The following is a 13,165-nucleotide window of genomic DNA, read 5'->3' as shown; positions in this document are numbered from 1 at the left end:
GGAGGAAAGAAACAGCCAGAATGAGGTTCAGTACGTTGCCTAAAGCATAGGACCGTAAGTGGTGGAGACAGGATCTGAAGTCAGGCTGTCTGGCTCCAGAGTGGGATTTCCTAACCACTGTGCAATCCTGCCTCTGCAGCACTTGGGTCGGAGAGCTCTCTATGGCACAGGAGGCACACTGGCTGACGGGAGCTGGCTTCATGCCAACCCCCCAGAGGCCTCTGGTAAACCTGGACATAGTAGTATATGCTTTTCATGCTGGACTGAAAACAATACATGTTCAGAAAATTCACAGGAAAAATAAAGTGGAAGACTATTGATCCCCCAGGCCCTCTTACATCCTTCCCTTAACTAGTTAGAAAAATGACCCACTTCAGTTCCCCCAACAGAGCCAGAAAAAGATATTCTGATCTCAAAAATACAAGATCTCAAATGATCTTTTTGAAAGTAAAGTCAACAGCTCTGGCTTGAGTCAGAGAGAGTGCTGGATTCTGGAAAACTTTCAACATCCAGTTCTGTCTCCATTTCTGACCTGTAAAAGCCCCGTTCTCCAGCTTTGGGCCTCTCTTGAGGAAAAACGACGAATCAGCCCAAACTAGGCAGCTGTCTGTGCTGAAGGCTGTCTGCTGGGTCTTAGAAGAAAGCTAACCAAACTTTACCAACACCATAAGCCAAAAATCTTTCATAATCACATCCTTATGAGGTGAGTAAATTTATCCCAGCACTAAGTCACGCAGGTACTTAGGATTAGGTTCTTATCTAATAAAACCACCACCAAAGTGAGTTCCTTTTAAGGAAACATAAAGGACTGTAAACATATGAGAAAATGTTAAACTATAGTAATAACTTAATGAAACATAAATGAAAACATCAGCAATACACTATTTAAGTTCCTCAAACTGGGTAAGGAATTTTTAATGATAAAATGGCATAGCATCTGGAAGGGTTTGTGAAATGGATCCACATCACTGTGGGAGTACAAATTGGCAAAAACAACACAAAAAACCACAACCAACCAACCAACCAAACAAAAACCTTTCTGGAGAGTAATCCAGGAAGATAGATGGATATGTAAATAGATACCTATAGATCATATGGCCTTTAAAAAAATGATTCAGATTCATATTTACTGAACATGGAAAGGTGTTCATAATATATTAAAAGAAAATGAGGGTTTCAGAAGAATATGTACAGCTTGATTCTGCATGTATGTATACACAATGGTTGAAAGATGAATCAAGATGCTAACAGTGGTTATCTCTGGGTGATGAGCTTACTGAGCTGTGTTTCCTGTTATTTGTTCAGATTTTCTACAATGAGAGCGTATCAATTGTAAATAATAAAAAAGAATCATCATTTTAAAAACAAGAATTATAAAAGCTTCTTTTCTCATTTAAGTTTTCTTTCTCCCATCACTCACATACTTTTCTTCAACCTGCTCCTCTGAGTTACTGACAAAATCCTGCTCCTCAATCCTGAAATGGCAAGTTTTTAAAATTAAATTATGTTAACAACGTTAAGTTCTTAAATTTGTTCTAGGAGAAAAAAATACTATGGATGTATTACTGCCTCAGTGAAGGGATGAGATTTTAATCTTTCTCCAATATGTAGCAACTCCATAAAAGAGCTTGTAGGAAAAATAAAACTATTTTCTGATCCCTGGCTAAATGTTAGGGCAAAAGTAACAGAATTATCATGATATAAAAGAGAAACAATGACAGCCCATAAATTCTTTAAATTACTCTAATGTTTATCATAGAAGCCAGAGAAAAGTCCTACATGAGAGAATTATGGAATTTTGAAAGTATGGGGAACTTCACAGATTATCTGGCTCCATACAATTGTTTTACAGAGAAAGAAGCACAGGCTAAGAGAATGCAGATGGGCAAAGCAATAGAAGGAGTAAGAAACCTGGGTCTCATGACTAAGATAAGAATTCAGTGCCCTTTCTAATAGAACAAGGTATAAGCAACCAAAATAACAAAAGCATGTTTTTTCTTTAAAAAAAAAAAAATCCATTATAAAAATTAACACCTAACATCTTACATTCTATTTTATTTTTCTTAAGATTTTTTTTATTTATTGGAGAGAGCGAGCATGCACATGTGCACACAGGCAGAGGAAAAGGGGGAGAATCCTCAAACAGACGCCCCAGTGAGCACATACGGAGCTGATGTGGAGCTCGATCCCAGGACTCTGAGATCATGACCTGAGCTGAAATCAAGAGCTGGCCCCCACAACCGACTAAACCAGGCCCCTCTAACATATTACATTCTAAAATTAGATCTGTTAAAGCCAAATTTCCAAAAACTACTGTGCTAAGAACTGAAAAAAAGAGGCACCTGTGGGCTCAGTCAGTGAAGTATATTCCCTTGGCTTAGATCGTGATCCCAGAGTCCTGGGATTGAGCCCCTTATCGGACACCCTCCTCATTGGGCAGTCTGCTTCTCCTTCTACCTCTCCCTGCCGCTCTGGCTACTTGTACTCTCTCTCTGTCAAATAAATAAATAAAGTCTTTAAAAAAAAAAAGAACGGGAAAAAATCTATAAAGGACACCATCAGGAAACTATATTAAAAGGTAAGAAAACAGAACATAGTGGAAAAGTTAAAAGAACTGACAACTCTATCAACTGCCAAACTTAGGCATCTGAAATTAGGTTGTTTTGTTCAGATGTAAAAATGTGTAATATTAAGTTATGATTTAGTATGCTTACATATAAATTTTATTTTAAAATTTTAATTTTAAAGTTTTAAAAGTTTAATCTTTGTTCTAGGAATATTTCATCTAATAAGGTAAATATTTCATGTTGAGAGCAGTTAAAAACTAAAGAAGAATTTGTACATGTAGCTCCAACTACATGTCCCCTAAGGAACAATATTTCTTTTGCAAAGACATAGGAACAACTCATATTTAGACTCTGTAAGGGAATTACCCACATTAAGTGAGAATTTTTCATACCCGATTCTTACCCACTGTAATCCCTCAAACAATTTTTAAAAATCAAAGTTTTTAATGGGTTTCTCTGTAGCATGCATTGAACATTTTCTTGGCTTTTTAAGCACAATATACTGATTGTGTTCTACCGATGGATCATTTGTAGTCATTACTGTTATTATTTAATTTATTTATTTAATTTGCTACATTATTATGATCCTTTGAGTGCTTTCTAGGCACATTAATGTGATGCCAGGAGAGCCACACTGAGAGACATTATACATCAAGCTGCCAAAAAGCAAAAAAAAGAATGTGGAAACAGCAAGGATAAGCTACTCACCACCTACAAAGGAAATTCAGTACATTGTTTACGAGCCAACACCTCATCAGAACCACGGAAGATAGGGGCCTGGGTGGCTCAGTTTGTTAAGGGTCTGCCTTTGGCTCAGGTCATGATCCCAGAGTTCTGGAATGGAGCTCTGCATCAGGATCCTTACTCTACCAGCTGCTCCCTCTGCCCACCCTTTCCCTGCTTGTGCTCTCTGGCCTGCCCCAATGCACCACCCCTGCCCTGGTCAAATAAATTAAAAAAAAAAAAGAACCATGGAAGACAGAGGGCAGTGGATGACACATTTAAAGGCTGAGAGAAAAAGCTGTTAACCAAGCATTCTATATCCAGACAAACTATCCTTCAAAAATGAAGGTGAAATTAAGACATGCTCAGATGAACAAAAACTGAGGGAGTCTGTTGCCAGTAGATTTCCCTCAAAGAAATGCTATAGGGAGTCCCTCAGATTGAAATGAAAGGACAGGAGAGTAACTCAAAGCTGCATAAAGAAAGAAAGAACAATGGCAAAGGTAATTAGCTACATAGGTAAAAATTTTAAAAGCCAGTATTATTGTAGTTTCTTTTTGGAACTATTTTCTTCCCTAATATGATTAAAAAGACAAACGCATATGACAATAAGTATCAATCTATGGTCGTACACTGTATAAAGATGGAACGTGTGACAATAATAGCATAAAAGGGGGTAGATGGAGCTGTATAGGAAAAATGGTTTCCATACACTATACAAGCTAAGTTTGTGTTATTTAAAACTAAATTGTTTTAGGTTTAAGATATTAACTATAATCTCCAATGTAATCACTAAGAAAAATTGTTTTGAAACTATCTCCAGGTCCTGAGAAATATTTTCATGAATCTTTTCTCTATCATTTATGAGCCCCTAGAGTGAGCCTAGGACCGTACCTGAGACTTTTCACATGCAAACTCATTGAATTCCTTTAATATCCCAATTAAGTGGTTATTCTTACTTTCATCTGATAGATGGAAACTGTAAGACACTTAACCTGGATTTCAATTAAAACCTTCACATGCTTCTTTCTCCTTGATCTGGACCTCCAGTATCTAGAAGCTCATGGTCCCATTCTTTTCCCACCCAGTGCACCACCACCTCTGCGACATAGCCAACAACAAATGATAATTATCTCCCCTGTGGCCAAGACTTTATATAGTACCTACAGGTTGCAGAATCCCCAACCTCTCTCTCCAAAACAGTTCTTTCTACAAATGCCACAGTCAGTCAGTCACCTCTTGGACAACTTGAACCAATATTCTCAACATCAATTTCATAGTGTCTAGAACAGAACTTACCCCTGTTGGTGAACCACACCACCAACCAACCAATTTTCTAAGCCCAGAAACCTTTAAGTAATCCTAGGTTCTTTCATGACCTCATACATCTAACCAAGCACCAATTCCACCACCTAAATGTTTCTCTATCCACTGCTACTTCCTGAGTTCAGGTACCCATCACTCTTACCTAAACCTCCATAGAAGGCCTTTATCCCGTTCGCTGCCTTGTGGAGACTTCTGTACTCAGCCCCTCACTCTGGTCCATAAACCTTCCACATTGTACACCCAATTGTAATATCAAACAAATGCTTTTGGCCAACAAACGTTTACTTAGTATTTGTTATTTTCTAGCATTGTATGGGGTGTGCTAGGGATAGAAAGATGAAAGGAAGAAAGACATTTTCTTAAGCTGTTCAGAGTCTAGTGGGCAGGCAGACATGAAAAGATGAATTATCAACTAATGTGGAAATGCTGAGGTAGAGAGATATACAAGGTATTTTAAGAGTAATAAAGAGCACCTAACTCAGACTTGCAGGAAAGAGTTCACAGAGGAAGTGACAACTGAACTTACCCAGAAGTTGCCCAAGAAAGTGGTAAAGAAAGGGCAGGAGACAGTGTGAACAGAGGATAGCAAGAAGTCCCACTAGAGAAAAACCTTGTATGCCATAAGGAACTTCCATCCTGTGGAAAACAGATTACCTGCTTCTGATTTTTTAAACGGCTCGTTCTGATGCGCATGGGTAAGAGGGGAACAGTGGCAAGAAGACCAGTCAGGAGACTGCTGCAGTTGTACAGAGAAAATAAAGAGGGCCTGTCCTAAGGAATTGGCAGCAAGGACGGAGAGGAGAGTGCAGATTCCAGAAATATTTAGGAGGTTGAATTGGCAGGACTTGCTAAGTGTCTGAATGTGGCGGGGGTGGAGGGATGAGGAAAGAGGAGAAGCCAAGGATGACTCATAGGCTTTTGACTTTGGGGACTTGGTGCCACCCCATGAGATACAGCACTGTTCCCAGACCTTTGGTTTTCAGGGAACTGTAAAATTTCCAACAAATTTTGGGCTCTGACAGAATGTTGTCAACTGAAGACATAAATGTACCCTACCATCTACTACCAACATCATTTCATTAGAAAAAGCACATTTTAACACCCAAAATGTAAACAGATTTAGCTTTCTGAAAAATTCACCACAGGGCCCTTATTTTTCTAATTTCATCACAGATGAAAGGAAATTGGTACCAGGCCTCAGACCCAAACTGGGAAGCCCTGAGAGGGAGATAAAGCAGAAGTCCGTTCAGCAGTAAGATGATGAGTTAAAGGCAGAAGAATATAGTCCCTGCCCTCACTAACTCACTAGCCCTAAAGAGATGTCTATCTCCTGTACATTAAGGGTTACAAAAGAGTTCAGGAGTTATGGAAGCCCTGCAGAAGAGGCACTCCTATGCTGCTAGAGAGGGGTGTAGCTGGGGCACAGGATCTCAAAGGATGAGATAAACTAGGGAAGTTTGGCATGGTCTGGGCAAAAGGAACAGCATGTCCAAAGGTAGGTAGGTATGCAGGAAAATTCATATTTGGGGAATTGTGGATAGTTTGGCATGACATGGTGATTATCTTGGAAAATGGCAAGAGAAGAGCTGGAAAAGTACACAGAAGTGAAATTACAAAGGGGTTGGTAATCCAGGCTAGAAGTCTGGAAATTATCTTAGGAGCACTGGGGAAGAACTAAAGGATGTTACTTACAGTAGGCAATGCCATGGCCACATTTACCACTTGGAAATACACTCTGACTGTAGAGCAGAAGTTGGACAGTAGGGGATAAAACTGGAGGCGAGGAAAACAAGTTGGAAGTGTCTGCAGAAGCCCAGGTTAAGAAATACAGACAGATTAAGGCAAGAGAAGCAGTAAAGAGAGAGAGACCAATACCACCAACAAATATTTACTGAGCTCCTACTCTCTTCTGGGGGTATCAATGTCAGTGAGACAAGATCCCTGCTCCCTTGGAGCTTATTTCTATTGTTGCTCAAGAAAAAGAGAATCACACTTTACATAAATGTTTTGTAATTAAAATATTTCACCAACTATCAGATGCTTTCACAAGTCTCTCTATATGCATGCTTACATATGATAAAACCACTTTTATTTTATTTTATTTTTTAAAAAAGATTTTGTTTATTTATTTGACAGAGATCACAAGTAGGCAGAGAGACAGGCAGAGAGAGAGAGGAGGAAGCAGGCTCCCTGCTGAGCAGAGAGCCCGACGAGGGGCTCCATCCCAGGACCCTGAGATCATGAACTGAGCCGAAGGCAGAGGCTTAACCCACTGAGCCACCCAGGTGCCCCATAAAACCACTTTTAAATTGCACTAAATTTATGTGAATTATTCAACCATTCCCCTATTCTTGTAACATTGGCTCATTACGTGATGGTAAACTCCTGTACGTGACATTGCAAAAATCAAAACTTACATACTTTTCTGAATCAAAATGCATGTACTTTAAAAAAGTTCTTGATCCAGGGACGCCTGGGTGGCAAAGTCAGTTAAGTGTCTGATGCTTGGTTTCCGCCCAGGTGGTGATCTTGGTGTCCTGGGATCGAGCCCCACGCTGGGTTCCATGCCCAGTAATTTATACTCCTATGGTAACATCTAGGAGGTAGAATCCCTAGGAATCCAAGGAAGAACTGTAAACACACACTTGGAGCTTTGGATACGGGTCCAGTAACAGTTTGGAAAGTCAGAATCCTGGGGACTGTAAGATGCAACAGAAAGAGCAGCACCCCTGAGCAAATCAGAGACGAGCAAGAACGCAGCTGAGAAAATGTTGTCACCAAGAAAACAAGGTAATTAAGAAAATAATTTCACTTACAAGAGCATCAAAAAAAGAACAAAATAAGAATAAATTTAAGAAAAGAAGTTCACTGCACACTGAAAACTAACGATGTTAAGAGAAATTAAAGAGGATCTACATAAGTGGAAAGACATATGTATTCACGAGAGGGAGGGACTTGGTGTTAAGGGGCAGTACTCCCAAAACTGATCTGTGGCTTCCATGCAATCTGTATCAGAATCCCAGACTGTTAGCAGAAACTGACAACAAGCTGACCCTAAAACTCATACAGAAATGCGAGGGACCCAGAATAGCCAAAATAATCTTGAGAAAGAAAAAGCTGGACACTATAGAACTACTATAGAACTACTAGACACTATAGAACTCAAGACAGGGTGGTACTGCCATAAAGACACACATATAGAGCAACAGAAGAGAATGAAGAGTCCAGAAATTAACTCTAGTGTGTATGCTCAACTGATTTCCAACAAGCGTGCCCAAAAAAGATGGGGGAAAGGATAGACTCTTTGAGGAACAATGCCATAATAACTGGACAGTCACACACCAAATACTGAAGTTGGATCCGTACCTTAAAACAAACATAAAAATTAACTCAAAATGGATCACAAACTTAACTGTGAGAGCTAAAGCTATAAAACTCTTAGAAAACAATGTTAAAAGTAAAGCTTCATGACCTTGAGTTAGGCTATGGTATCTTGGATAGGACACCAAAGGCAAAAACAACAAAAGAAAGAATAGGTAAATTGGATTCGTCAGATGATGGCCCTTTGTGCCATAAAGGACATCATCAAGAAAATGAGGTGCCAACCCAAAGATGGGGACAAACTATTTGCAAATCATGTATCTGGTAAGAGTCTTGGAACCAGAATACATTAAAAAATCCTTGCAACTCAATAATCAAGACAACCCAACTTAAAAATGGGCCAAGGTTATACCTCAATAAAGCTGAAAATAAAGTGAAATTAAAAAAAAAAAAAACAGGGAAAGGATTTGAATAGACACTTCAATAAGGGCCAAAAAGCACAGGAGAAGATGTTCACACATCATTAGTCACTAGACAAATGCAAAGCAGAACCACGAGATACCACCTCATATATACCAAGGCCACTAAAATTAAAAAGATAATAAAAATACTGGCAAAGATGGAGAGAAAGTGGAACCCTCATACGGTTCTACACCAGCGATGTAATTAGGTGCAGCCACTCTGCAGAAACAGTTTGGCAGTTCCTCAAACTCTTAGGCATAGATTTGCTGCATTAATTCTACTCCTCTATATATGCCTAAGAGAAATGAAAACACATGTCTGCACAACGACTAGCACAGGAAAGTTCACAGCTCCAAGATTCATAATAACCAACAACTAGAAACAACCCAAATGGTCTATCAGTGGATGATAAATAATAAAATGTGATAAATAAATAAGATGTGCAATACACATATAGTGGGGTACCATTCCATTCCAAAAAAGAGGGACCGATACATGCTACAATGTGGGTAACTCCTGAAAACCGTATGTTAAGTGAAAGAAGACAGTCCTAAAAGACTATGTATTGAATGATTCCATGTATATGAAATGGCCAGAGCAGGCGAATCTTTAAGAACAGAAAGTAAATCAGAGGTTGCCTAGGGTGAGTGGTAGCAGGTGGATGGAAGAAACAGGGATTGACTGCTAATGGGGATGGTGTTTCTTTTAGGGGGAATGAAAATGTTCTAAAATTAGATTATGGTGATAGGTTGCACAACCCTGTGAATACACTAAAATCACTGAATCACCCACTTCCAATGGGGGAACTGTATGGCATGTCAACTATGTGTCAAAAAGCTATTTGAAAAAGAAAAAACGAGGGAAGAGACTACCTCAAGAAGAGAGGAGGAGTTAATGCTACACAAGGCAAAAAAGTATATTCCACTCTTTAAAATACTTCCATTATTGTTTCCTGCCCACAGGACAAAGCAGCAGGACAAAAATCTAACATTTACTGAGTATTTACTATATATGTCAGACATGATTAAGAACTTTATCTGAAAAAAAAATTAAATAAAAATTTTAAAAAGAGCTTTAAAAAAAAAAAGGATTTTATTTATTTGAGATAGAGAGTGAGAGAAAGAGTGCACAAGCAGGGGGAGCAGCAGGCAGAGGGGGAAGCAGGCTCCCCACTCAGCAGGGAGTCCGACCCAGGGCTCCATCTCAGGACCCTGGGATCATGACCTGAGCAGAAGGCAGACGCTCAACCGACTGAGCCACCCAGGGCCCCTAAAAAAAGAACTTTATCTGTATCTATGTATTTAAACCTCTTAACCCTATAAAGTGGGCATCATCTCTTTTACAGATGAAAAGAACTAAGGCTGGAAGATTCAGAGATTGCCCAGTGTCATAAAGCTTATAAATGAAGGAGCCAGAATTTGAACTCAGATAATCAGGCAGGAGAACCCTCACTCTTAACCACTGTACCTTCCATTCCACGGCTTACGAAGGCCTTCACGATCTCACTCTAATTACCAATCCATTCTCATCATTTAAAAACTTTTATTTATTTGAGAGGAAGAGCAGAGCAAGAGAGGGGCACGCATGAGTGGGGGCGGGGGTGTGGAGAGGGGAGCAGAGAGACAGGGAAGAGCAGACTCCCCGCTGAGCTGGGAGCCCAACAGAGGGCTCGATCCCAGCACCCTGGGATCATGACCTGAGCTGAAGGCAGCTGCTTAACTGACTGAGCTGCCCAGGCGCCCCTCATTTTCATCTTTTAACTAGATTCTAGCACGAACTGGTATCTCTGTCCATCTGGTAACCTCCTGCTCCTGTGCAAAGACTGCTCAAGGTATCTTCTCTGGTCCTCGCTGATCTTCCTTCTCCCCTCCCATTTCCAGGGTCAGACTCTCATGTGTCATCCCAGCACACCTGACTCAATGAAGGCACTCAGCCTCCATCACTGAGTGAATAAATAAATGAATAAAAATATTCAATTGTCCTATCAAAAAGCACACTGTATTCTGGAAATAGGCTGAGCCAAGTCTGATAAATTAAGTGGGGGATCAGGCTGAGTAATATTCTTTTGGGTCCAAAAAGAGGTGTGATAATAAAGTAAAGATGTCGATTTTGGGGTTTGGCTCATAAAACAGTTCTGAAGACACTTTCAAAAGAGTCTGAAAACGTTTTGCTCAATTAGAACAGAGCTAGAAACACTGGACTGCCTCCTGTGGGACAAGATTTATTTGGCCATATAAGCTCTAGTCTGGTGTTTTTCATTTTTTTCTATGTCTCATTATTTTCGCGTCACACAGTATATAAGGCTATTGCACTTTTATTAAATACATTTCATTTCCTAAACAGTAAGCCCCTATGGGGCTTATAAGTTATCCCCATTTCCCCCCTCCTTTCTTTTCTTAGTAACTATCTTGACATGCTAAAGAAATATTTTATCATCAGAGGGTGATTCTGTTTATTTCCAAAAGAGGGAACAATTTGCTACTCTTTAGTATAAATCTCCCCTTAACTCCAAGGAATGTCTTGCTCAAGGTCTAGAACCTACTAACCTGTGATCCATCGCCTTCAGAGCAATCCACGTTCGGCATATATTTGAGTTCACGTAGCTATTAGAGCAAAGCCTAAATCCCCTGTGTGTTTGCCAGTACAAAAGTATACTTAAGCCTAAACTAGGTCACAAAATGTTTTAACGTGACAGCATGTTTCACTCTTCCAACATTTTGAGAAATTTCCAAGGAACTACTGAAAGAGAGCTTCCGGAAACAAACAACCTCAATATCCTAGATCGCATCCAAGATAATCCCTGCCCCAATGTGGGTTCAGAGCACTATGAGAACAACAAAAGATAGCTAACCTATACCACAGCACACATCTGATCTTTCTGCTTCTTCCAAGTGTCAATCCTGACACACCAATAAACCCATCCATGATTCTGTCCACTTCTCTAAGCACACCTATCCATGTATTTTAATGTAACCAGTTTCTCTTGTGTCAGAATTTTATGGATTTTTACATTATGCCTATGGAAGCAGTATACACAAAGGTTAGAGCTCAGCACTGGCTGACTGAACACGAATCTGCTAACGTCAGTGTAAGCATTTCCTGGCTGTTAATAGGATATCACTTAAAATATTTCCATTTTGCTGGATAATGAACAATAGTTTTGAAAACTAGGACCTTGGGAGTAGACAATACTTACACAACTTCTAAAAGGTTGCAGACATGTAGTTAGTTAATCACTGCCCTCTTAGCTTCTATTTCTTTGTTAAAAGTAAAGCCAAAAAGCAAAACTGGCTACACAGCCCCCTTTATGTAACAGAGAAATGAGCAGGTAACAAGTTGCTCTAGGACATCACAGTTTTTACTGACCTGATCTGACATCCTAGAAGGGTAATTAATACATGAGAGTTCATACAGTCTCTTCTCAGTCCTTCTAGTCATCCTTATTGAATAACCTGAGAGATAATCCTGTTTTGCAAGTGGTTAAATGTATAAATACTGTTTATTTACTGTATTTTATTGATCCTGACCTCCTTCTTTGATATTTCACTTCTCTTTTCTACATTTTTCAAATACAGCATATATTTCCCTTTCAGAATTAGAACAGCAGTTTCTTAAAGAAAAACTGAGTTGGTAAGAGTAGGACATTCCCCCTTCAACAGATACATCTTATTTTTTAGATACTCGGAAGAAAATCACCCATGGAAATTCTAGAACAGCAAAGTACAGAATTTATACTTTAGTACCTGTTAACCACAGAGGTAAATAAAATACTAGAGACCTCTAAAATACTTCACTTACATACCAGCTGCACATTTTTCAAATGCCACTGTTAAAGGATATGCCCTAAAGTTATCTGTCGGAGGTTAGTTTTCAGTCAGGGATCTCAGGTGAATGAAGAGACACAACAGTGTGCATAAGGGGCAAGAAAACATGTTGGCCCCCAAGTCAAACGAAGGAACAACTCTGAGAAGCCGGGAAAATCCAAATGTAAGTGACCAGGATGAGATTGCCAACAGCCAAGACCAATAGATGAGGAGCACCTCAAATCTAAGGGACAGGGCTATGATGGCAACTAACAGAGCACAGTTACTCAATCCAACTTACGTCTACAGAAAGTTGGTATTTCATCTTTACAAAAGCCAACTCTGGGAAAGACCCAAGTTGGCAGTGTGGCTCGGACCCTGTCACAGGTGAGGGAGTTTGTGTGACTAACAGCACTTCCTCCCCTCTAGTCACGATGGCTGCGCTGAGCGCAGGGCTGGAAGGCCCCCAAGACATTAAGATCCTTAGCCACCTCCCAGCAGGGGCGCCACACACCAGGTCCGACTGCCCCGCTGTCCTCTGGCTCCGCCACCGATAAGCATACAAGGAAAGGCAGTGCCTCGGTTGGCAGATCTGAGCACACTTGAGAAGTACAGCTTTTATTGGAAAAGAGTAAATTAACATTTTGGTTCAAGCCTCAGTTTCTTATGAGGCTGGCATGAATCTGTCATCCCTGGGCTCTCAATCCCTCTAGGTTTACTAATAAAATTGGGCTTCCAGCCTTTAATGCCAGGCAGATCCTGGAACATGGCAACCACACCACAGAATTGGCTCGCTGTCTCTGGGCAGCCAGCCATCATTCTCACTGACTCCTGAAAAGGCAACCGTGGTTACCTTGACCTTGAGACATACTTTTTCTTCACACTGTTAACAGAATGTTTCTGCATTTTGACTTCTAATTCATGCAACTTTTGAACTGTAAGAATAAAGACAGTACCTCACAC

At 40.0% G+C, this 13,165-nt stretch overlaps 1 protein-coding gene across 1 annotated transcript in view; it reads right to left on the bottom strand.

Moving 5' to 3' along the window:
- CDK6 (cyclin dependent kinase 6) overlaps nucleotides 1-13,165 on the bottom strand; it is a 232,642-nt gene that overhangs the window by 182,163 nt on the left and 37,314 nt on the right. The window lies entirely within an intron of this gene.

Source organism: Mustela erminea, chromosome 11 (genome assembly GCF_009829155.1).
Source record: "Mustela erminea isolate mMusErm1 chromosome 11, mMusErm1.Pri, whole genome shotgun sequence".
Lineage (NCBI taxonomy): Eukaryota > Metazoa > Chordata > Mammalia > Carnivora > Mustelidae > Mustela > Mustela erminea.
This window is presented reverse-complemented; position numbering and strand designations above follow the sequence as displayed.